Source organism: Periplaneta americana, chromosome 7 (assembly GCF_040183065.1).
Source record: "Periplaneta americana isolate PAMFEO1 chromosome 7, P.americana_PAMFEO1_priV1, whole genome shotgun sequence".
Lineage (NCBI taxonomy): Eukaryota > Metazoa > Arthropoda > Insecta > Blattodea > Blattidae > Periplaneta > Periplaneta americana.
In genome coordinates this window covers 79,202,510-79,226,584 of record NC_091123.1, presented here as the reverse complement: position 1 = coordinate 79,226,584, position 24,075 = coordinate 79,202,510, and the positions used below count along the sequence as shown (strand labels likewise).

The window sequence follows — 24,075 nt, the reverse complement described above, 5'->3', positions numbered from 1 at the left end:
AATTTTCTTAATTAAAGCACGATAAGGAACAATTTTTGTCCAAAATCTTCTTAATCTGACAGTGAAGTTTCTACCACATTTCTAATAAGTACAGTGTAATAACATTGCACCAAACCAATTCATGTTTGGAAATTTAAAACCATTTCCTCAAACTTGAAAAAATGTGTTTATTAAACAGACCAAATGTCTAACAAACTTCTGTTTAATTTTCATGCCTAAATATTGCATTGTAACAATGGAAGCATTGGTTATGGCGTAGAGTATCTAAACCCTATTCTTAGAATATTCTGTAGCCGCTTAGTTGATCTTGATTGCTCAATGTATTTAGAAATTATATTAATAACGTCTATGTTAGTTACTTTCTAATAATTCAATATTTCAAATTCCATTTATTTATCATGTAATCTATGTTACTGAACAGATAATGATGACATTTCTTTGGCCCATTTTAAAATATTACGGAAATGGACTTTGGACTTGCGTACAGTAGTGGCAAAAAAAATAAACCGGACTGGCCCTTGTAGCTGATTTCAGAGCTTTGTTCACTCCAGAGCACGATAGACTGGTAACTAAGACTTTCGTGGTTCGAATCCTGCCTGAGAAGGAAACTTTTTTTTGTTCCTTATTCAAATTTATTCCCAATACTTTTCGATTGCTGGTAAAATTCATGTTCTGGGAATAATAAGTTAATTAAGTAGTAAAATATAGCTGCAATCGAAAAGTATTGAGAATAAATTTGAATAAGGAAAAAAAAAAAAAAATTCTTCCCAGGCAGGATTCGAACCACGGAAGTCTTAGTTACCAGTCTTTCGTGCTCTGGAGTGAACATGGCTCTGAAATCAGCTACAAGGTTCGGTCCGGGGTTTTTTTTTTTTTTTTTGCCATATATACATTTAGAGCAGCGTTTGCATATGAAATCCAGACGAAATAGCTTATCACTCAGAGAAAGTATTATTGATATAAGAGTGATAATTTGTTCATTATTCTTCTCTAGGTATCTTTTGCTGATTGTTCGTAGCAGTCCAATTGCATCTCTCGTACCTTTTCCCTTCCTGAAGCCCAACTGTTCTTCAACTCTTTTTCCATATTAGAATACGAGTATAAACGTCGATTCAGTATTCGCAAGGAAATCTTTGCCGAGTGTGGTATCAGGCTGATAGTCCTGAACTCTTTACATTTTTGGCATTATTTTTCTTCGACACTATCTCCGTAAAATCTTCAGGTCATCCGCCTTTCTCATATATTTCGTTGCATAATGACAGAATTTCCTTCTTATCTTTACCAAAACATTTTATTAATTCAATGGGGATTCCATCAACTCCTGTTGCTTTCCTATTCTTTATTCTCTTAAGCGATAGTTCAACTTCTTCCCTTAAAATATAAAATCCGTTTTCGTCTTCTGATACGAATGCTTCGTCTTCTACAGCTAAGTCATCTTGGATTATTCCTTGTCTCATATAACTATTCCACATACATATTTCGTCCATCTGTTTAGTATTCCTTGTTTGTCTGTTATTTCATTTCCGATTTTGTCCTGTATTTGTGAAGTCCATACATTTTACTTCGCGGTACATTAAATCACATCTTCCTTTTTTCTCTAGATCTTGTATTTCTTCACATTTCTCTTTCATCCATTCTTCCTTCGTTTTATCAGTTTCTCTTCTTAGTTCGTGAACGAGAGAACAGTTCGGGGCAGTAGAAGATATCAGATGATAGACGACATTAAGAAATATGGATCATATGAGCAGACAAAGAGGAAGGCAGAAAATAGGAAATACTGGATAATGCTGGGTTTGCAGTGAAAGATCTGCCCTTGGCAGAACACTATGAATGAAATGAAAATTCTGCCAGTTACAGAATTAATACTTCTTCTGATACGTACTGGACGTTTCATATAAAATAATAATAATAATAATAATAATAATAATAATAATGATAATAATAATGATAATAATAATAATAATAATAATAATGATAATTTATTTTATCTGGCAAAGTTAAGGCCGTAAGGCCATCTCTTCCACCCAACTAGCATACAGCATACAATACATATGTATGAACTTACAAGCTAGAAAGAATTCAACAATTTGATTTAGATAAGAGTTATATGTATACATGAGTTATTTATGAATTAAACAGCAAAATACTATGAATTTTATACCCATTTTTGTTCCGATAAGTTTTGTTAATTTAACAATATTTTCTTTAAGTCCGTCATAAACTTATCTTATATAATAATGTGATATTTTTATTTCATTCTACTTGATGAACGTTTTCGGTTTTGTAAACCATCTTCAGATCACTGTTCCCTCTATTGAACTGTTATATGATGTGCAATGGGTTACATTAATCGTATTGTATTAAAATATAAAATGTGAGATAAAACGTTAATGAATGTACATATTTAAAAATGGTAACATATTAAATTAAATTAGTCTAAAATGAAGGTTGTTTTGCAGCATATACAGTCCTTTCAGATATGAAACAATTATTTCCTTATGACCTGTTGCATAATAACTATCATGAGACTGCATTTACAAATAGTCTAGTTATTGCATAATTATGAATCGTTGAAATTCGTTGGAATAGATATGCAGCATCATGCTTGGATTTACGCAGCGCCCAGGAGAGGTCTTGTGGTCTGAAACTACGCGAAAGTTGTCATTTTTAAACACAGTACATTCATTAACGTTTTATCTCACATTTTATATTTTATATTTTAATACAATATGGTTAATGTAACCCATTGCACATCATATAACAGTTCAATATAGGTAACAGTGATCTGAAGATGGTTTACAAAACCGAAAACGTTAATCAAGTTGAATGAAATAAAAATATCACATTATTATATAAGATAAGTTTATGACGGACTTAAAAGAAAATATTGTTAAATTACTATGAACTGTTAATGAAACAATGAAATACAAACTGTGTAGCAGAATTAAGCTAAAATACATAGAATTTTAATCCAGATTTTCCCACCGTACTTTTTTAAGGACAGTCGCAGTGCCTTCGGATATTATGTCATTGTTGGTGTTAGGGACATTTTATAAGTTGTGCGATAATGTTGCTAGTATTTGTTAGCTTTAGAAAATATACGTTCCTTGTTTCAGTTTATTTCAACATCATTTAACCGATTTTTGAGAGTAACTAATGTGCTACTGTATTTTTATCACAAAAAAAAATGTTTGGGCTTATATGGGTTAATATATTTAAAATGATGTTGCATAATAGAAAGGGATTATTATGAGACAATTTTGAAAATACAGCGCTTTCAGGATGATGTCTAAATGAAGGAGTAACAATGTTATATAAGTAGATATAAACAAACAAGCAGTAAGTGAACTTCTTAATCAATTGTTTGATCTGTCGATTAGGCAAGCAGCCAGAAGGTGAGTGAATGATCAGTCAGTCGGCCAGTGAGATGGTTAGCCTGAAAGTTAGAATACAGAGAAAAGTAAAAACATAAAGGCGTAAGTAATACTGCAAACTCTTCCATAATTCGGAAGCCAGGTTGTAAGTCCAGACCTGTACCGATTGTTTTCATTTGAAGCCACTCTCGCTCCTAAGTATGGAGAACAGTGAGGTCTGAGTGACGTAATATGTTATCCGAGACCAATCTTTGATTTGCTAGTATTATTCTTTTTTTAACAACGTGAACGGAGACCTCCCTAGTCAGAGAGTACAAAAGGAGGTAAGTACATTTACGTCTCTTTACAGTTTCTCACAGTTCCCATCCGTGTTGCGGTTTAAGGCGACAGGTTCTCTCCATTCCCCTCCCACAGTACTAGTTGATTGTATCCTAGTTCTTGTACAGAAGGTGCGATAAGTGTCGGAAGGTAAAAACTTTTTCTTTCGAGGAGGGAAGCTTCTCTTACTCACCCCCTCCCCACAGCTGCTGACCACTTCACACCACTGGCGATCCAAGTACACAACTCCCTTTAATGGCTTTCTTCCTTAAATGTCTTAGATTAGGAAGCAGAGAAAGAGCCGTTGTATCGTATTTGTACTGCAATGCACTGTTTACGCCAAGTTCTCACACCGTTGTCCCCGTACAGCACCTTACTGGATTCACACTATAGGCTATGTCCAATGTATGCAGAAAGTCATTTACTCAGCATGTCTGTCGCTCAGCCAGCCTATATGTCTGTCATGTCAGTTAGTCGGGGCAGGGCATAGTTGCGCCACACGGTCAGATAAAATGCAGCATATAAAAAAAGGGTCCATGTTTTGTGGGCATAGTTGTGCCCCGTTCCCATCAGGTAGAGAAAAAGGCATGGCATAGTTGCGTCTCGTTCCCTTCAGGTAGAGAAAAGGTCATGGCATAGTTGCGCCCCGATGAAATAGGTAGAGAAAAAGACACTACGGAAACTCGAGCCTCGTAATCAACCAACTTTATTGATTTCTTATTCGATTTATATTCATTATCGATACCGTTAAAATGAACACCATAAAGTTGGCAATATTTTATTAACTGTTTTTCTACTGTTTAAGCAGTGATTATCGATAGGCTACCGTTAAAATGAGCACCATGAATTTGGCAGTACTTTATTAACTGACATAATTAGTCAAATAAATGAGCCGCTGGAATTTGGGGCCTTAGCAGTCTTGCCATTTTATTAGTGATTTTCACACCGTCTGTGGCGCGTTGTGAGGTTAATTTAAAATGAATGTTAAGTTTAGTGAAAAGGGTAAAGAGTTAATAATTCACAATGGTTCTAAGTTTCAATTTTCGAAACCCTTTACCGTAGGGTTAAGATATCGATGTAGAAACAAAAAATGCAGTTCATTTATTGTGTGTGATCAATAAAAAAGTGTTATTTTAAATAGCAAAATTGATCATATGCTAGGCCAACCTGATTTTAATGGAGCTATCACTGTAATATTTTTAAGTAATTTATTTATTTTATGACAATCACTTTCGTGTGTACTATGCCCATCGGGGCGCAACTATGCTATATCCATTCTGCTACCTGATTTCTTCGGGGCGCAAATATGCCATGTCCCTTCTGCTACCTGATTTCTTCGGGGCGCAATTATGCCATGCCTAGGTCTCCCAATTGACCGCAGGGCGCAACTATGCCATACCGCTGTCATGCCAGTCAGTCGTGTTTGTCAACGAGGGGACGTAATCCCGTTACGAAGGTCGAGATTCAGTCTCTCTGATAATTCATTGGAATTTGTAATGAAAAGTGTACACGGCGTTTTCTTCGCAAAACCACTTCGGTATGGCTTAGTTGCTCCCCACGGTCAATTGGGAGGCCTAGGCATGGCATAGTTGCGCCCCGAAGAAATCAGGTAGCAGAATGGACATGGCATAGTTGCGCCCCGAAGAAGTCAGGTAGCAGAATGTACATGGTACAATTGCGCCCCGATGGGCATAGTACACACGAAAGTGATTGTCATAAAATAAATAAAGTACTTAAAATTATTGTAGTGGAGCTGCACTGAAATCAGGTAGCATATGATCAATTTTGCTATTAAAAATAACACTTTTTTATCGATCACACACAATAAATGAACTGAAGTTTTTGTTTGTACACCGATATCTTAACCCTACAGTACAGGGTTTCGAAAATCGAAACTTAGAACCATCGTGAATTATTAACTCTTTACCCTTTTCACTAAACTTAAAATTCATTTTAAATTAACCTCACTATACGCATCACACGGTGTGAAAATCACTAATAAAATGTCAAGATTGCTAAGGTCCCATATTCCAACAACTCACTCATTTGAATATGTCAGCTAATAAAGTACTATACTACCAACTTCATGGTGTTCATTTTAACGGTAGGCTATCGATATCACTGCATAAACAGTAGAAAAACAGTTAATAAAGTACTGCCAACTTCATGGTGTTCATTTTAACGGTATCGATAATGAATATTAAATTAAATAAGAAATCAATAAGGTTGGTTGATTACGAGGCTCGTCTTCCCGTAATGTCCTTTTCTCTACCTATTTCATCAGGGCGCAACTATGCCATGCACCTTTTCTCTACCTGATGGGAACGGGGCGCAACTATGCCCACAAAACAGGGACCTTTTTTATCTGCTGCATCTTACCTGACCCTGGGTCGCAACCATGCCCTGCCCAGGCTACTTTAGTAGCCTGTGAAATTATCATTTTGTTCTGTTTGGGGTATTTAGTCTACATGTAGCGTTTTTACCTGCTGTTCTGGAGTTGTGTTCGGGCGTGGGTTCGATTCCTTCTTCAGTTGATTTCTTTGTTGAATTTTTCTCCTATGGTTTCCCCAGCTGCAAGCCGAATGTCGGATAAGCACATGGCGAATCATCGATCTCATCTCGCCAAATACCTTTTCGTTATGACCAATTTCATGAACTGTAAATCACTTAGTATTTGATATAACACCGTTAAATAAACAACTTCAATAACAATAATAATAATAATAATAATAATAATAATAATAATAATAAAACATTATCATTATTATTATCATTATAATATTAGTGATAAGAGTGGTGGTGGTGGTGGTAGCAGCAGCAGTAGTAATTTATTATTTATCATCATCATCATCATCAGTCGTTCTAGTGACTACATCAGGCATGTCAGAAATCAGACTCTGAATGTGCAGTTAAGTGCGCGGATCGCCGGTCTGTGCGGACTGCATCATTCAAGGGTTGCTCTTATCAGTTATCAGTGGGTGGGGTGTACAATAATCTATTCTACGCTTCTAAGGTTGGATTAAATAGGCATTTGGACATTATAAACACACTTAGCAGAAGGAAAAAAAAAACACGGTTATTATCAGTGTCTATACTTGAAAATTGTAATACAAGAAACTTTAGGCTTACTCAGTTATACTTCAAAAAGTAGTGGTTTGTAAAGCATAATTTATTAAAATGATTTTTATATAGTATTTGAAGAAAAAGAATATTGCAGTAATTTCGAAAAAACAAGAAACGAACAAGTATTTCATTTTACGTAGTAGGTACTAATTTTTTTAAATAATAGACCCTATTCTTTCATTGTTCGTCAAGCATTATTATTTATTTTGGTACACAAATGTTAAAGAAAATATACTCCCAATTAATTACATGCAGTAGGACATTGTGAAGTTTTTACACTGAAATAATTTCCTTGCTGTATGTCAATATAAATTAACATTAATATTAATAAATGATATAAATTAAGCTTAGAATTTAAATTCACATATAGTTTATTTAGAAAACGTTGAGAGCAAGTATCGACAAGTTGGGAGCGTTACTGAAAGAAATTAAAAGTGTAGTTCACAAGCTGTGAAGCGATGATATTCTATTTATGTCAGGTTTAAGGATTTATTAATGTAAGTATATTAGCCTACACAATATAGTGACGTGAGACGGAAAATTTGCCATTATATATTTTTCCATAAATTTTTTCCGCCTTGCAAATAGTTGCTTACAACCACAAGAGCCTTAATGTATTCCCCACAATATTCTCATCACTTACCAGCTTATGAAATGAAAGTCGTAAGTCGTCTAATCTTTGATGGTTGTGTTAGTACAGACTCTGAAACAACGTCAATGTCAAGTTCGTTTTGCCGTGAGAGTACTGATTAACTTTACTAATCTGATCTAAACTGTCACAACACAATTACCTCGACATGGACTGATCAAAACCTTTCATTTTAAAATAACTGTTGTTGGCCGAGGAAACATTATAACAATTATGTTATATGATTCATAATTTCCCCTCTTCGTTATCTGTGAACTCCTCACTTTATTTATCATAACTCATTCACAGATAGCCAAATCAGTACCCGTACTGAAACTGAGTTACTGAAAGAAAAGCTGATTTGTTGTTGCAGGTCTGTATAGCCCTGTCGCGTTCCCCTCCAAGGCGATTCACTCCCTCCAGGTAGGGGAATAGCAAGTGCGCATCGCATAGAGACTACTGCACAATGTGCAGGGTTTTGACATGCCTGGACTAGATGATACGCATCGAATCACTTTATGGGTTGCACACAAAATGTACTCATTTTATTTACGAATTAAAATATTTGATTTCGTGTATCGATTAATTACACAGTTTAAATACGTGTTATTAATACAGCACTAATTCACATAAAATAAATGTTCTTGTATTTAATTATATTTATTATTATTTTAGAAAATAATAAGAACACAGCAGTATGCTACATATCATTATATATACATATAATAAATTACAGTTTGGTAATATATATGTTAAGCAAGTTCCATCCATTTTAATTTTTGTAAGACGTTATTAAGTGTTAATGATATTTGAAGGAGTGTGGGACGTTTACAATAATTATAAAATAGTAGTCCTTCAAGATACGAGGAGGCTTCCACTAAGTGGCGGACCATCATTTAGAAACTTAAATTGAATATTGAAGAAAAAGTGGGAACATTTCATGCACAATAATTAATTTCATTTACAAACTATATATTTTTTGCTGATACGAACTACATACACCGTTTTAATTGTCAATAACTTTTTGCAAAATGAAACAACTAAGAAAACTGTGTCCTGCATCTTGTAACGGATGCCTTCTTCTTCTTCTTCTTCTTCTTCTTCTTCTTCTTCTTCTTCTTCTTCTTCTTCTTCTTCTTCTTCTTCTTATTTTCGTTTTCAAGTAAAGATTAAAAACATTTCACTAAAATTATTACGTTACATGTGTATAATTTTTGTACAAATTGACTAATACGGGGTATTTCATATATGATATTTAGTTCAGTAGCATTTTGTATTTAATATACACCTCGCACAGTTACCGCGAAATTGGTCGTCGTTTTTACGGTAGTAACTTTAGTTTCTAATGCCTGTTGAGAGGTAAAAATGTTTATGAACAACTTAAAAATGAATGCAAGTGTATCTTAACCTGTGTCACAAAAGATGTTCTTGGTGTCCTCTCTGCCTCAATACATTTTTGACATCTCGTAAAATTTTTCTGAAATACTCCACTGTCTTCTTGTGAAATATTCGGAATGATTTTTCGGATATTTTCTTTCATATTTTACATAACTTAAAACTACAAAAACTCGCTTCAGTATGCTACACAGCATTCTCAAACACATAAAAAATCAAAAAGTTTGTACTATGTCCCGCACGAATTTGTAATCTCTTCAGTAGCTCAAAACAGACTGATGTAAACTGCACTCATGGAACATCAGACAAACGCCCTTGAACTTCGACGCGTCCGGCAGTAGTACTGTGGGAGACAACGTTTCAGTGCGGTCCGAGGCGTCATGTACGGAGGACTCTGTACACAATGAATACGAAAGAAATGCGACGAGTAGACAGACAGTATAGCTAAAACCACTTTTCACCTTATAATAGATGCTGAGAACATAGGGCCTACAGTATTTGTGGGAAAATATACGAAATTGTTTTACATCATTGCAGTAGCCCACTTCCTCCTTGCACTTCTTATACGCTAACGGGATAATAAAATGATGATGTTGGTAATTTCATTCATTCATTCATTCATTCATTCATTCATTCATTCATTTAGTGTTCTGCCCAAGGGCAGGTCTTTCACTGCAAACCCAACATTCTCCAGTCTTTCATATTTTCTCCCTTCCTTTTCGTTTCTGTCTATGATCTGATATCTTCTTCTACCCCAAACTCTTCCGTTCACCATTCCTTCATTGCATCTTTCAGTAGGCAACCAATTCCTTTTCCTCTTGTTGATCAGTTTCAGTATCATTCTTTCTTTACTCACTCTTTCCAACACAGCTTCATTTCTTACTCTCTCTCTGTCCACTTCACACGTTCCATTCTTCTCCATATCCACATTTCAAATGCTTCTATTCCCTTATCTTTACTTCGACGTAATGCCCATGTTTCTGCCCAAACACTCCATACAAAGCACTTCACTAGTTTCTTCCTCAGTTCTTTTTCCATAGGTCCGCAGAAAATGCTCTTTTTTCTATTAAAAGCTTCCTTTGCCATTCCTATTCATCTTTTGACTTCCTGGCAGCAGCTCATGTTACTGCTTATAGTACATCCCAAGTATTCGAAGTTGTCCACTTGCTCTACTGCCTCATTTACAATCCACAAGTTTATCTTCTGTATTTTTCTTCCTATGACCATGCTGTTTGTTATATTTGCATCTATCTTAATCTCATACTGCTCACAGCTGTCATTTAAGTCCAGTAACATATCCTTCAGTATCACTTCCTCTTCTGCTAACAACGCCTTATCATCAGCAAATCTTATGCATTTTATTCTTCTTATTGGATATATAATATTAATGAGAATGTTGTTGTTTATGATGGTAAATTATTATGATTATGATACGGATTAATATATTGTTAATCATAATTGCGATATTGATGAAAATGTTGTCAATGATTTTGAAAATGATGATGATGATGATGATGATGATGATGATGGTGATGGAGACGGCGAAGTTTAAATTCTTTTAACTTGTGTAATATTAATCGAAGCCAAACTTACAGAATTTGGAGACCTATTGTATGAATTCCAGGAACCTCATGGTGAGCATCATTAATGCTGAGTTTGTAGCAGCTTTATTACTTTACATCCTGTAGCTGTTGCCCTTACTATAATGTTGAAGGAAGTTAGTTTTTTGTTCATTGAATTAAAAAGTTCACTTCCTTTGGTTAATCCGCTGTTAGTTCAAGTATACATGTATATTATTAGAGCATATTTCACGATCTTTAATGATATATATTTTAAGGGGTCATTTTTCTAGGGGTCTTATGATAAACATCAATTCCCTAACTACGTTTATTACATGTGAATTGATTACATTAAAACGAATACTGGACATAGCACAGCAGCGGTTCTTGTAAAGGTTGGTAACCTCTTTAAAATGAAGAAGGCCCTGTGGTGGGTCTAGTTGTAGTGGGCGACCTTCCCCCGAGCAGAGCCACTTCGAAACTAGGGCTCATGATTGCATCGCGCTCTTCTTATCTTCGGTAAGGGATTCCCCACAAAACCTCCCACTATGTTCCTGGGCTAAACTGCAAAGTTGTCCCAGGTGGCCTATGCTACATGACGGGAAGCACGAGAAAAGGAAACATCCTTAATTCCGGCACTAGGTAGAGGTGATCGATCGGGTAAAACAGTGACTATTTTATTGGCATAAAACTCTACGGTGATATTTAGAGGAAAACAAATTGTAAGTACGAAGATTGTTAAAGTAAATAAATATCTATTATAGATCATTTTCAATGTCTGAATCGTGACAAATAAGAAACAGAGAATTACCTCTTAAAATATACATAATCATGAATGGTACTAAAGTCTGTGTGATGTATCTTGTCTCACTGTGAAAAGAGAGAGAAAAGAGATATGTCTTACTTCGTCTGTATTGTTATGGCGATGGGGGAATGGAGCGATGCCGTCCATCCATCCAGTGGCGGAAGGGACCAGTTGATACATTCTGTAGCACAAAATAAAATTACAAAATATCTCTCTTCGTACTGTGTAGTTCCGTCACTGAGCTTGTCTTTCAAGAAATTGAGTTCCGGTAGCCTGTATAATAACAAGGTTTGGAAAGGAATCCTGAAAATTTACAACCCTCCTATAATCTCCACCCTCATTTGTAGGAACTTGGTTTTATTGCTACTGAGACAAGATAAACCTTACCAGGTATATCAGTAGAGCTTCAAGAAATAGAACAAAACAGGAACACTTCTATAAAGTTGGGATAGCATAAGTATTATTGCAATCGGAAAGGCAATAAAATGGTGTGACAAATATCTGGCATAATATTGATATTTATAGTGATTCTCAATCTCCTATATATGCTATCTCACAAATATAACCTACATCTAATTGCAAAAGAAGCCCGGATATAGTTTGGGAAATTTCCTGATTACATTTGCCTTTCTAGGGTCTGAGAACAATCTGGGATCGCCGGAAATGAGAGGGCTGATGAATTAGCTAAAGTGGTCGTCGATTCCACTCTTCTTGCCTATTTCACCCACTGTCCCATCGCCCATATTAAGAAGCAGGTGAAGCAGCACATTTTGGAAGATTACAACAAGCAATGATAGAATATTACAAAAGAGCAGTGCTGTAACTAGACAAATGTTTTTCCCCATTGTACATGAAAGAATCAGATGAAAAGATGAGTGCAAAATTTCATCACGGCACAATTTTTAACGGGACACGGTAAATGCAAGCAATATTTGCGCCGTTTCAGTATTAAAAACAGTATCAGCTGTAAATGTGGTGAAATTCAACAAACAGTTAAACATATTCTGTTGATGTGCCCCTTATACTAGTTTGAAAGATATAGTCTAAGCTGTCGCCCTGAGTGGCGCAGCAGTTGCTATAGCGCCGGCCTTCTGTGTCCGAGGTTGCGGGTTCGATCCTGGTCCAGGTCGATGGCATTTAAGTGTACTTAAGTGGGGCAGGCTCATGTCACTAGATTTAGTGGCATGTAAAAGAACTTCTGCGGGACAAAATTCCGGCACACCAGCGATGCTGATTTAACCTCGGCACTTGTGAGCGTCGTTAAATAAACCATAATTTTTTATAGCCTAAGCTAATTTTATTTCGTATGTAAACAAGAGAGATTCAACACAGAGTAGAAGTGACTTATCTTACTGTGCATTATAGATGGGAGGGAATGGAATATATTAAAATAAATAAAAACGTATTACGCATTTTGTAATTAACTGCATGGTTAATTAGGACGCTAGGCTGAAAGTGTGTGTAGTTTGGCAACAGCGTGTCGCACACTCACCTATGAATACAGGGTTTTTTCCGATATCTGATAATGAATTTGAATGACGTCATGTTCGTCAGGAATCACACCGAACAGCTGAATTGCGGCGAGAGGTGACAGACCAGTAGTGAGTGATTTCATAATCAGAGTGCACAGTGTATCACAGTAGCAATGCCAAAGAAAATCGAGCCTTTTTGGGAGGGGTACATAACAACTCTTTCCGATGCCAAGTACAGTTACGTGAAAATTATAGGAGCCTACAAAAAACGTGGTTTCGTTATTTCCAAGAAAGGCATCTTGTGTGTACGTAATAATACTGGCAAAGCTTGGATGGGATTAATTCCAGAGCGGAAAAAGGAAGCAAATCCACACCCCGTCATAAGTCGCCGCACCTCACGAGATGATACAAATTAATTCCATTCGATATATTATTTTAATGAACCGAAGTACATATGTTATTTCCATGCAGATATTCTGCGTCATCATACGGTGAAAGAGTAATGGAACGGAGAAAAATTCTCTCCGGCGCCGGGATTTGAACCCGGGTTTTCAGCTCTACGTGCTGATGCTTTATCCACGTAGAGCTGAAAATCCGGGTTCAAATTCCGGCGCCGGAGAGAATTTTTCTCCGTTCCATTACTCTTTCATCGTATGATGACGCAGAATATCTGCATGGAAATATCATATGTACTTCGGTACATTAAAATAATATAATGCGTAAATCACTTCGTGATTTAAGATGGCGCTTATTCCGTCGGATCTCGGCCAACTAGTCACTCATAACGAGTGCACCTCAGCACATGTGTGGACTTCAGTCTTACGTTCATAGACATCTATGACATAGTGCAGAGGGCGGCCACTAGAGGGAACCCAAGAGTTGGAACTTAAACTGAGACGATTCTGTCCGACGCTGGGGTGGGTATCCGTTGTGGCTTATTGGATAATGCATCAACACGTAGAGCTGAAAACCCGGGTTCAAATCCCGGCGCCGGAGAGAATTTTTCTCCGTTCCATTACTCTTTCATCGTATAAACGTTTTGAGTTTCTCTTTCCATTGGTGCTATTTTTATGCACCTCAGATTCATAGAACATAAATTACATATGTTCGAAACCGGAAAGGTATTTTGTAGAAGCCCTGTATTATACTCAGATACATATTCACAATGTCCCGCGCCTTAGCATCGTGCTCTAAGGCATCCTGTCTAGGACTCGCGCTACGGAATGCGCGCTGGTTCGAGTCCTCATGGGGAAGGAATTCTCTCAGGAATTCCGGCCAGTGTATGGGACCGATGCCCACCCAGTACCGTGATGAATATGAGGAGCTATGATAGGTATCGAAATCCGGATATGAAAACCAACTATATCCGTTCTTTTTGGATGATATTTCACCTATGCTGAGGCATATCGAATTGAAGTTAGTACCCGTTTATGAATGAATGAGAGGGGAAATGGGAGGAGAATCTTTAAAGGTACGTGAAAACACGTCCTGGCAAGGGAGTTGGGTCTGTGAAAAACTGAATATGTGAGCTCCAAGCCTGTTGGCCAGTTGTTTCACTTCGCCGAAAATGGACGTAACTTATTAGCTACAACATACAGAGGGTTGTAGTGAGAGAAGTGCAGCGAGTTGACCCAGAGGAGATAGAAACGCGATGTTATCAACTAGGAGGAGAAGTGGTAGAATCTAACCGACGAAAAGGTAATGGACAATTTGGCTGTTTGAAGATTCGAACGCGTAGGAATTAATCATCTTAGGATGTAATATATCATACGAAGGAGAGAATGATGTAAGCAGAAAAATTAACACATGTTTACAACTATTAGGACTGCTAAACTAGACCCTAAAACCAAGTTTAGTACAGAAACATTCCAGAATAAAGCTATATAAAACCCTTGCACTACCAACTCTCCTCTATAGCGAAATTTGGGTTCTGAAACAAAGAGATATCAGCAGATTAAGAGCAGCTGTAATGAAATATCTGCGACGAACTGCAGGATACACACTTCCGGACCACAAGAGGAACGAGGATATACTGCAGGAACTCAACATGCAACCATTAGAAGAAAAAATTACAGAATACAGAAATAGATGGCTTGAATACATTTCTCGTATGGAAGCTGGCCGGACACCCCAAGAAATGCTAAAATACCACCCTCAAGGACGACGACGACGACGACATGGACGTCCACAGAAACGTCTATTGGATCCTGTATAGCTGGAACCGAAACAGGCCAACAATGGCCTTTTTTCGTGCCTGGAATATGATGATGATGAACGATAATAGCCAATTGGCTCTTTGATGATTTTTCTCAGATCAGGAGAACAGCCAATTGGCTCTTTGATGACTCCATTGATCTGTAAAAGGGGACGATTAGATTCTGTTATAGCCCGAGTTAGATGTGAATCATTATTTATTTTGAGCCGTTACCTTGGTCTGGGGAAGTGAATGCTATGGGGAAGTGAATGCAGGTCCATGGCCCATTTCTTTTAGGGCTCATCTCGACATTTGTCTTAACGCCTTAGGAAAACCACGGAAAAATCTTAGGCAAGATGAGCCGTTTATAGTCGGCGCCACGGATTATATTTACAATGATGTATCGATGCATCTCTAACCCTAAAGTGAAATAGAGCTGTTCAAATTTGAATATTCTATTTGAATGCAAATGAAAACATCAGTTTAAAATGAGGTGTGATATACTTTCCGATCTCAACATTCGTCGTATTGTTTGCATAATAGAGCAAATCCCATCTCATGCTGACAGTCCGGGAGCAGATCTCATTTTAACACGGTACCTGTTAGGACCGATCATTAACCTGGAGGCTTGTTTCACCGGCATACTGCGGTTTTCAAATCATTGCAGCTACCATTGCCGACAACTTAATATCTTGACGAGTCAATTATCCAGAAAAGAAACGACAAGGAATACACATGAATCGTGTCGATATTAGAAACCTCAACTGGTAATCTTCTATCACTCCGGTAATCTGATGAGCCGGGATAAACTTCATGCGGTAATGTCCTCTTGAACTTCTGATTACGTTCATTTCCAGCTGACAAAACTCTGTTGCAGGTTATCTTGTTCCCTGAGTGGATTGGGTTCTGAACTGTCTACTAGTATTTTTGCAATATAATTTGTTTTATTCTGTTGATATGAAGTTTTGAAATGATGAGAAAGATTAGAAACACCTGCAAGAATAGTGTGTTGAGTGTTGTGAGAGCTACAGTGTCATAAAGTGCTTTTGAATGTCGCGTCTGTCAAACATGTGCCTTTCTATTTCGCAAGAATAATAATTTATGTTTCTGAGAAACTAAACTCTATGTTAAGCATATTAATGTTAATTACCAAATGTCCGTATGAAACGTTTTCCTTCTCAGTTAGACCAATTAACTGAAAGTGCGATAAGTGGGTTTCAGTAGGCCAATTTAACTAACAAACCTTACGAGAAACATATCTGAAAACAAACACACAAAATTCAAAACAAATATGATTAAAATATGATAACTTCGCATTTGAATTTTGAATTAATTTTATGTGTATTCCAATAAGTCTTATAATTATAATACGAAAATGTGTAGTCTTGATTGTTCAGTCTTTGACTTATTTATTGTAGCAAAATATCAAAAAGTTATTTTTGCTAATACATATTAGTGAACGTTTTCGCCCTTATTATGGGCATTATCATACCAAATCTGTGTAAAAGTAACTAAATCCGTGTTAAACATATTACAATAAACAAGTTTAAAAGTTTAAAAAGAAGGATGAATTAACAATAAATGATTAAAATTGATGAAAAAGTTACATATAAAATTTATTGGGAAGTTATACATATTTAATAAAGAACGTACTAAAAATTGTCTGTATGAGACAAGTTAAAAAATTTTACGAGCCAATGCTTTGCTGTCATCATCTAGGTTGGTTATGGATAAATTGTTAAATGTGTACTTTACGTAACAATGTATGAATGTGGGAAAAAATGGAAGTAACACTGTTTATCTTGTTTATTAATGGAAAGAAATTAAATATGCATACTTTTTACAAAAGTCTACAAAGAACAAAAAATATCTGCAAAAAGAATTTTTTTCAGTAATATCTAATAATTTTTTTCCCAGATATTTAAAACTCAACCAGATAACTTGTCCCAACCAGGATTTGAACCCGGGCCCGCTCGTTTCATAGTCAGTCGTGCTAACCATTACTCCACAGCCGTGAACTTTTGGTTACTTACAACCTGAAGATTCTGTTCTTAAAATTAATGCAGTCATATCACTTTCACTCTTTATATCACTACCACCAGCAACCAATGGCCACATATGTCAGGACCTATGTTCGGTGGCGGCCCGTAAGGTACTATAGGCCTACATCGGCGCAAGCCCGAAATATGAGAAAGAAATGGAGACGATTATGAAAGAGAGGAAGTGTAATTATGACTGCGAAATGAGTCCGAGATCCAACGTCGAATTCTGCTTGAATTTGTTGAGGAAAAACCTTGGAACAAACCTCATCTAGGTAACTTTTCTCAACTAGGATTTGAACCTGGGCAGTCTCAAGATCCGTATCGGAATTAGAATCCAGACCTCTTAATTTATGGTCCTGAAGGCGCTCTTTCTTTGACAATTGCGTAAACTTCCTTATTCTACTTTTGGAACTAAAGTAAGGTGATATATGATTCAGTAACCTCCAAAAATGATAAGAAGCGGAAGTTTGCAAGAAGTAAAAGTAGGTTTGATTATTACGCTGGCGTAGGAAACCTTCATGTCGTTGCAAATAGCTTGTGCATATGTTTCCATTGTGGTGTTCGTTTCCTTGTTCCTCGACGTCATTGTCTACTAATTGTATCGGCAAATGCCCCGAAGCTCTTGGTGGCTTTTATTAATACAAACATCTGTTCAAAAGACTGCTGTAGCAGGAACTTAATCGCCAGACCCAGGAGGTTTATTCAGGAAATGTGAAGGTCATTGCCTTTAAGCAATAAAAGTTTCTACTCAGCCCCACGGGGTGCCTTCACGGAAAAATGTCTAATTTCACTTTGTTTTCGCTAACATCGGGACCACTGTGGACTTCCATCAATCATAAGATTCATAATGAAGACGCGTTTCTTTCTTACGTCGTTTTTGCGTTTTAAGTCTATGTTAATGCGAGCAATATTAATAACGAGTTGCAATACATTTTAAATGTCAATGGAAATGAGAAATATTTTGACAGGTGCAATTGCTTTGAAGAACAGTTTAACATAACAAGGTATGGAAACTAATGATTATGAAATGCTGACGCTTGTAATTGGTAATTTGCATAACGAAACGTATAGTCGACTTCTGTCTCGACGAAATATAATTTGCTGCCTTATTTATGTTTACAAAGAATGCAAGATACAGGGATGGTACAACTGCAGGAAGGAAAGTAATTTAATGTAATTTGTGCTTAATTACTCGTTCTTTTTGATAAAATCTCACATCAAATACTTGTTCGCATCTTGTCTAAAACTGATGTTACAGACGGAAGTTCAAAGCTCTCCCTGTCATGCATCGAAATATTAAATACGTACGAAATATTTACAGTTACCACAAAGTAATTATTCTTGTGTAAATCTCAGCAAAATTTTCCGGAAAGCAGGCAGTGACGTCACCTGAAGAAGAAACAGGAGTGACGCGAACTGGTATTCAGCAAGCACAGCAGAACAAGACCTCAGTGCAAGCGAATGGAAATAGTGGACATCAGATGGGAGCAATTCCGAAGCGGGTAAAGGAACTAAGATCTAAATCGAGGCTGACGACAAGTAGAGTACCTAACGCAAGTAGGAAATAGTTTAGGGAGCAGTGATGAAGAATGAGGGGAAAAACAGTTGACTTAAGAAAATGGTATGAAGGGGAAATACATCGTGAGAAAAGAAAACTAAGACCTAAATAAAGTAGCAATGTGGAAAAGTTAGCAGTGAAAAGTGCAAATAGAGATGTGAAGTGAGAGGAAATGTGTCATACAGGAGGGGGGGGGGGTCAAAAATTAGAAGTATAGTATTTTTGGTATAATAATGGATTAGGAGTAAAGTAGTGGAAGAATTGATGACAGACAAGAAAAGACCAGTGGAAGAATTGCAATAATAAATTAAAAATAAGTAATTTCCTAAACGACTTGTACGAGAGGCGTGATAAAACGAGGTGGCAGCACTGTATACTAATAATATGAAGTGCCGCCTCACCCAAAGGTATATTGCTTAAAGACAAATATATTCATTCATTCATTCATTCATTCATTCATGTGTAAATGTGCATAGAATGCCTGAGTACAGTTTCTGGACACGTATGTGAAGAAAGTTCAAGAGTATTGTACGACTTGTCCCAAAACGATTACTCAAAGCTTAATATGATTTATTTAGGAAAGTATGTAAGCTGATGGAACGCAGTTATTCTCAATATGCAGTTAATACCTTCTACTTCAGGGGGCATCAAACTTTTTTTCTTGGAGCACTACTAATTCAGTGTACTGAAGGTTCAAGTACTACCTGCCAGAAAGAAATGTAGCGATTTACTATAAATTTAAATAATTTCATAACCTAATTTATTAGTAAATATTATTAATTTTTGGTCCTACAGAATTATCTGTTATGGTTATTATTTTCTCGTTATTAACTAATTTATTAGGTTCAGGAAATAGAGAATAAGTTCTTAATGAGACGCATGCTGTATTTTAATGATATTACGTTTGTAATGTTAGGCACAGTTTATAAAGTTTTAATCTTAGGTCATATTCAATTTTTTGTTTGTTCCTAAAAACTACTAAAGAAAACAACTACTTACACACAAGCATGGTCTGAGAGACAAAAAAAAAACTGTACTTCATTTGCAGACAATGATTAGTACTGTACTCCGTTTTCCTTTGAATACAAAAATCCCGCAGATTTTATGTAGGAAACATCTGAAGGCCACTATTTCAAGTAACAATTTTTAGCAGAAATCTTTGACGGTAAACTTTTCTTCTCTAGTAAAAATGGATAATTTTAGCAAAAGTTCAGAACTGAGAATTTCTGTGAAGAATCTAGCTTCAGCACTCTGCTCTCAAATAATGACAGTTCTTCTGTATCTCAAGCACCATTTCATAATTGAAATTCATATAATTGTCCTCAATAAAAGTTTCAAAATAAGCAAGTATCGAAATTTATTTTTGTGGGTAATGAAAACATAGGAACCGAAAACAAAATACTCGTTACTGTCGCCAACAATAGAACTGAAAAATTGACGGTTGGCCTAATTGCATACGTACTGAAGTTTCTTAACCCAGATATGCCTGAAATATTTTTTTGCAATTCTTGTGTATTTTTCAAATCTCATTTAATGCAGTATATAACTGAAGTATTTGTATGGTGTCGAAACATTCTAGTTGTAACTGGTTGAGCTAGAAACAGGTGTCCTTTTAAAAGGACAGTAGGCATATGAGCATACATTTTGAGGAATAATTGCATACTATGCTTACATGAAAGGAAACCATGTAATTGTTGTAATTTACAATTATTATTATTATTATTATTAACAAATTATTACGCTGTTATTTTATTATAGTTTCTTTATTATTACTACTAATATTATTCTGAAGAATGATGCATCGTGGCTAAATTCGTTTTAACTCTGGAATGCTTTCGTCATTGAATAGTACCGTATTGCTATTGATACGTAAAAATAAGTAATAGGCGAAAAGAGTGTTGAAGTTTCCAAGAGGAGGTTATATTGGGAGAGAAGTGACGATACATAAAATGAAGTAATTGCTGTGGCAATGTCGAAAGACAGGTTTCAGTTCATTTTATAAAATCTACATTGTTATGACAATGACAATGTAGATAGAAAATAAGACCTCTTCCAAAAATACAAAATGAAAAACAATAGAAATTTATGTCCCTTCAGTACCTCCCTCCAGAACGTCGCCAGTCCTCCACTTGTAAACAGATCTTGCTGTGCAAATCTGGCTTTCAGGTGTATCTCCCTGTGAAGCAGACTTGAATAATTTCAAAGGAAAAATTGTTCCGGAGCCGGGTATCTATCCCGGGACCTTTGGCTTAGCGCACCAACACTCTGCCGACTAGCTATCCAGCAACTACACCCGACACTGTCTCAACTTTTCCCTTCATATCCACACATCTCAGTGGGCTGACAAGACGCCAGAACCCCAATTTTAAGTGCACACGAACTCTGTGTGGTATTTGTAGGCTGCATTATAGTGATATGTCTGTATTTGAGATGAAATTTCGCCAGTAGCACCCTTTGATTTTAACGTGGGACGTTAGCGTGGGCACCTAGTCCCATTTTAGTATGGTCGCCTTGCTCATTAGCGGGAACCTGCAGCATGTAATTGCTTCATAGCGGCAAGGGGTCGATGCAACCTGCAACATAGCATAAAGTATACAAATAAATAAACAAATCCTTAATAACATATGTATAACGATCTTTAATTTATTTTGTATACATCACAACCTCATGTCATAACTAGAGACCGCAATCTTAGCCACTATTCTTTGAAGTTATGAATTGAATTGAATTTACGGGAGGGGGGCACTGTGGCCCAGCATTGCGACCTGTTAAGATCTATTGCGCTAACCCTCAAGCTAAGCGCATTCCCAAACTCACACCGGCTGACTACACTAAGGTTCGCTGCGTACCCAGATGTTCCTAAGCCAGCCCCCTCCGTGCGTCGCCAGCCGGCGATCGGGGAATGCTATTGAATGATGACGAAATGGAGAAATGGTGACGGAATAATGTAAATGCCTAATATGGGGAAAAAATGGAGGACCCCGAGAAAAACCCCAACTGCGACCTTGTCCGCCATAAGTGTCTCTGGATTTTTCAAAGAAAGCAAATAACTTGACGAGGGGTAATAGCGCGTGGAGATGTACGATGTAAATAGACTACTCCAGCATCAGGAACGGGACTGTATTGTGTATTACAAAAGAATAAACTTGCTGTAAACTTTTAACTTAAAATGTTATTGTTTCACAGGCACTACTCTTAATGAAATTTTTAAGCTTATGTAAGGTACAACAATCTTTGATGTACAATTTTAGCTTGAAATGTTACTGTATTACATATTTAAGCCTATATTACAATAATCTTTGATGTTTATTTTTAATTTAAAATGTTACTGTTACATAGGTACCGCTCTTAATGCAATGTTTAAGCCCATATTAAGATAGTCTTTGTAGTAAAATGTTAACTTAAAACACCGGTACAACTGTAACACAAGTACTGCCCTGAATGAAATGTTTAAGCATATATTAAAATAACCTTTGCTGTAAAATTTAACTTCAATAACATTGCTAAACTGAAGTATACTGTACTTGTTTAGGAGTAAGGAATCTGTTGCAGTGTGACCGTGTAGTACGCGTTACTTGTGTTTGTGAGCAAGATGTCTACTGAAGAATGCATGGTGTAATGTAAGGGAACGGTCTTTAGTCATAACTTAAAAACATCCGGACCCATACAGTGACACAAGCACAAACCACTAAAAAGTTCCGCACAATTTTATTATAGAATCCCCTATCATTTTTTTTTCCTGCAATGGACAATGTTTACGTTCCTCCTTTGACCAATTACCGGCAGAAGCTACAGTGTTCCATGACAGCCGCGGTGCTGGCGATAGATGGTGAAACGATGCGCAGAGTGTGCAAGGAATTGGAATGTCACCTAGGTGTGTGCCGTGTACCCAGAGATTCACATATCAAAGAAGTTGTAAAGTACCAATAAAACTTGAGAGGTTACATGTCTATTGACGCTTACTGAGTTGTTGTAGCATTATTAGTTACAGAGATGAAGTATCAATCAGAGCAATGATTTTGGTACTCGGTGTACGAGTATATCCTACGTAAAATTTACAAAATTTAGAATTGCACAGATCCTGACGTCACATTCGAATGTGCTTAGTTCGAGTGTACTGTCGTGAATTCCGTCTTTGGCTCTCCGAAATCTTTCCTGGTTGCTTGATGAATGGAGAATATGACGTTTCCGCGTCATAGCCTCCATGTTCACCGGACTTGAATGCTATCTTGAACACTTTCTAAGTGTGCGAGGTTGATTTTTACATCGATATAAGCACAATAAATTACGTCTTGTAATAATGTGACTCATATGTAAGTAAGTTTATATTATAACAAGCTTATAATAATTCTGAAAGAATGTTAACTGCCAGAATCTGCCCTTATAGCGGCTCGTAGGCCGAAACTATTTGGCGTGTAGACGTGTCAAGATACATCTAGTCCCTTACTTACGCATGCGTACGCACATATTTGAGTTCAAAACGCACGTGTGGGTGATTAATGGGCAGTTTAACAATAAATGCAGTAGTGCATACTAATAGGTAATGACTCTGTATGGAGTGAATGTGGTGTAGCATTACTTGTAATTTAAATTTACTCGACGATCCTCCACCTCAACAAATCGTTTTATGAATATATGATACTTTCGTGCAAACTGTCACGATTCGCAAGTGTATCCATCATTTTCGTTTCAATCGGCACGCAAGCAAGTACTCACAAACGATTCTGATCCATGATATTCGTAAAAGTTCTTTTCAGTAGGAACACAGGTATCAGAGTTTTTCGATATGAGACGAAACAGTGTGAAGCCTATGGAAATAACTTGATTTGTTTCAGTTTAAATAAATAAATAAATAAATAAATAGATAAATAAATAGATAAATAAATAGATGAATAGATGAATAAATAAATAAATAAATAAATAAATAAATAAATAAATAAATATTTCCAAATTTCCAAAATAATCTGGAGTTAAAAGTTAACGTAATATTATCTAAATTAACGAATTGAAAGCAACACTGAAAATTTCTTGCAATATTTCAGACGGATAAATGGACAGCATTTTTAAACTAATTCGTTTGCTGTTCGTGTCAGCAAACTATTTCTAATAGAAATTTGATTCAGTCCTCCAATAGAACAATCCTCTGGTTGAGTGGAAGAGAAGGCCTCACGGCGTAACTCTGCCAGAAGAAATAAAGCATTATTACTATTATTATTATTATTATTATTATTATTATTAACTTTATTATTATTATTATTATTATTATTATTATTATTATTATTATTTATTTTTTTTTAATTAAACCGGCCAGAGGCCGTTTACTAAAGTTATCTTTGCTTTCTGTTTACTTTTTCGTTTGTTTCCTTTGTTTTACTTATACTAATACAAACACAACACCCATGCCCGAGGCGGGACTCGAACCCACAACCCTTCGGACCAAGCGATAAATACATGCTGTGCCCCTACCGCTTGAGCCATCCGGGCCGGCTAATAATAATAATAATAATAATAATAATAATAATAATAATAATAATAATAATAATATTGTTTATTGCCAGAAAAATACAATACAAAGAAATTATAAATTTACAAAATTGTGGCACTCAA

At 36.3% G+C, this 24,075-nt stretch overlaps 1 protein-coding gene across 1 annotated transcript in view; it reads left to right on the top strand.

Annotated features, from left to right (window-relative positions):
* Positions 1–24,075, top strand: part of LOC138703217 (POU domain protein 2-like) — a 2,136,291-nt gene that overhangs the window by 381,758 nt on the left and 1,730,458 nt on the right. The gene's annotated exons all lie outside the window — the stretch shown is intronic.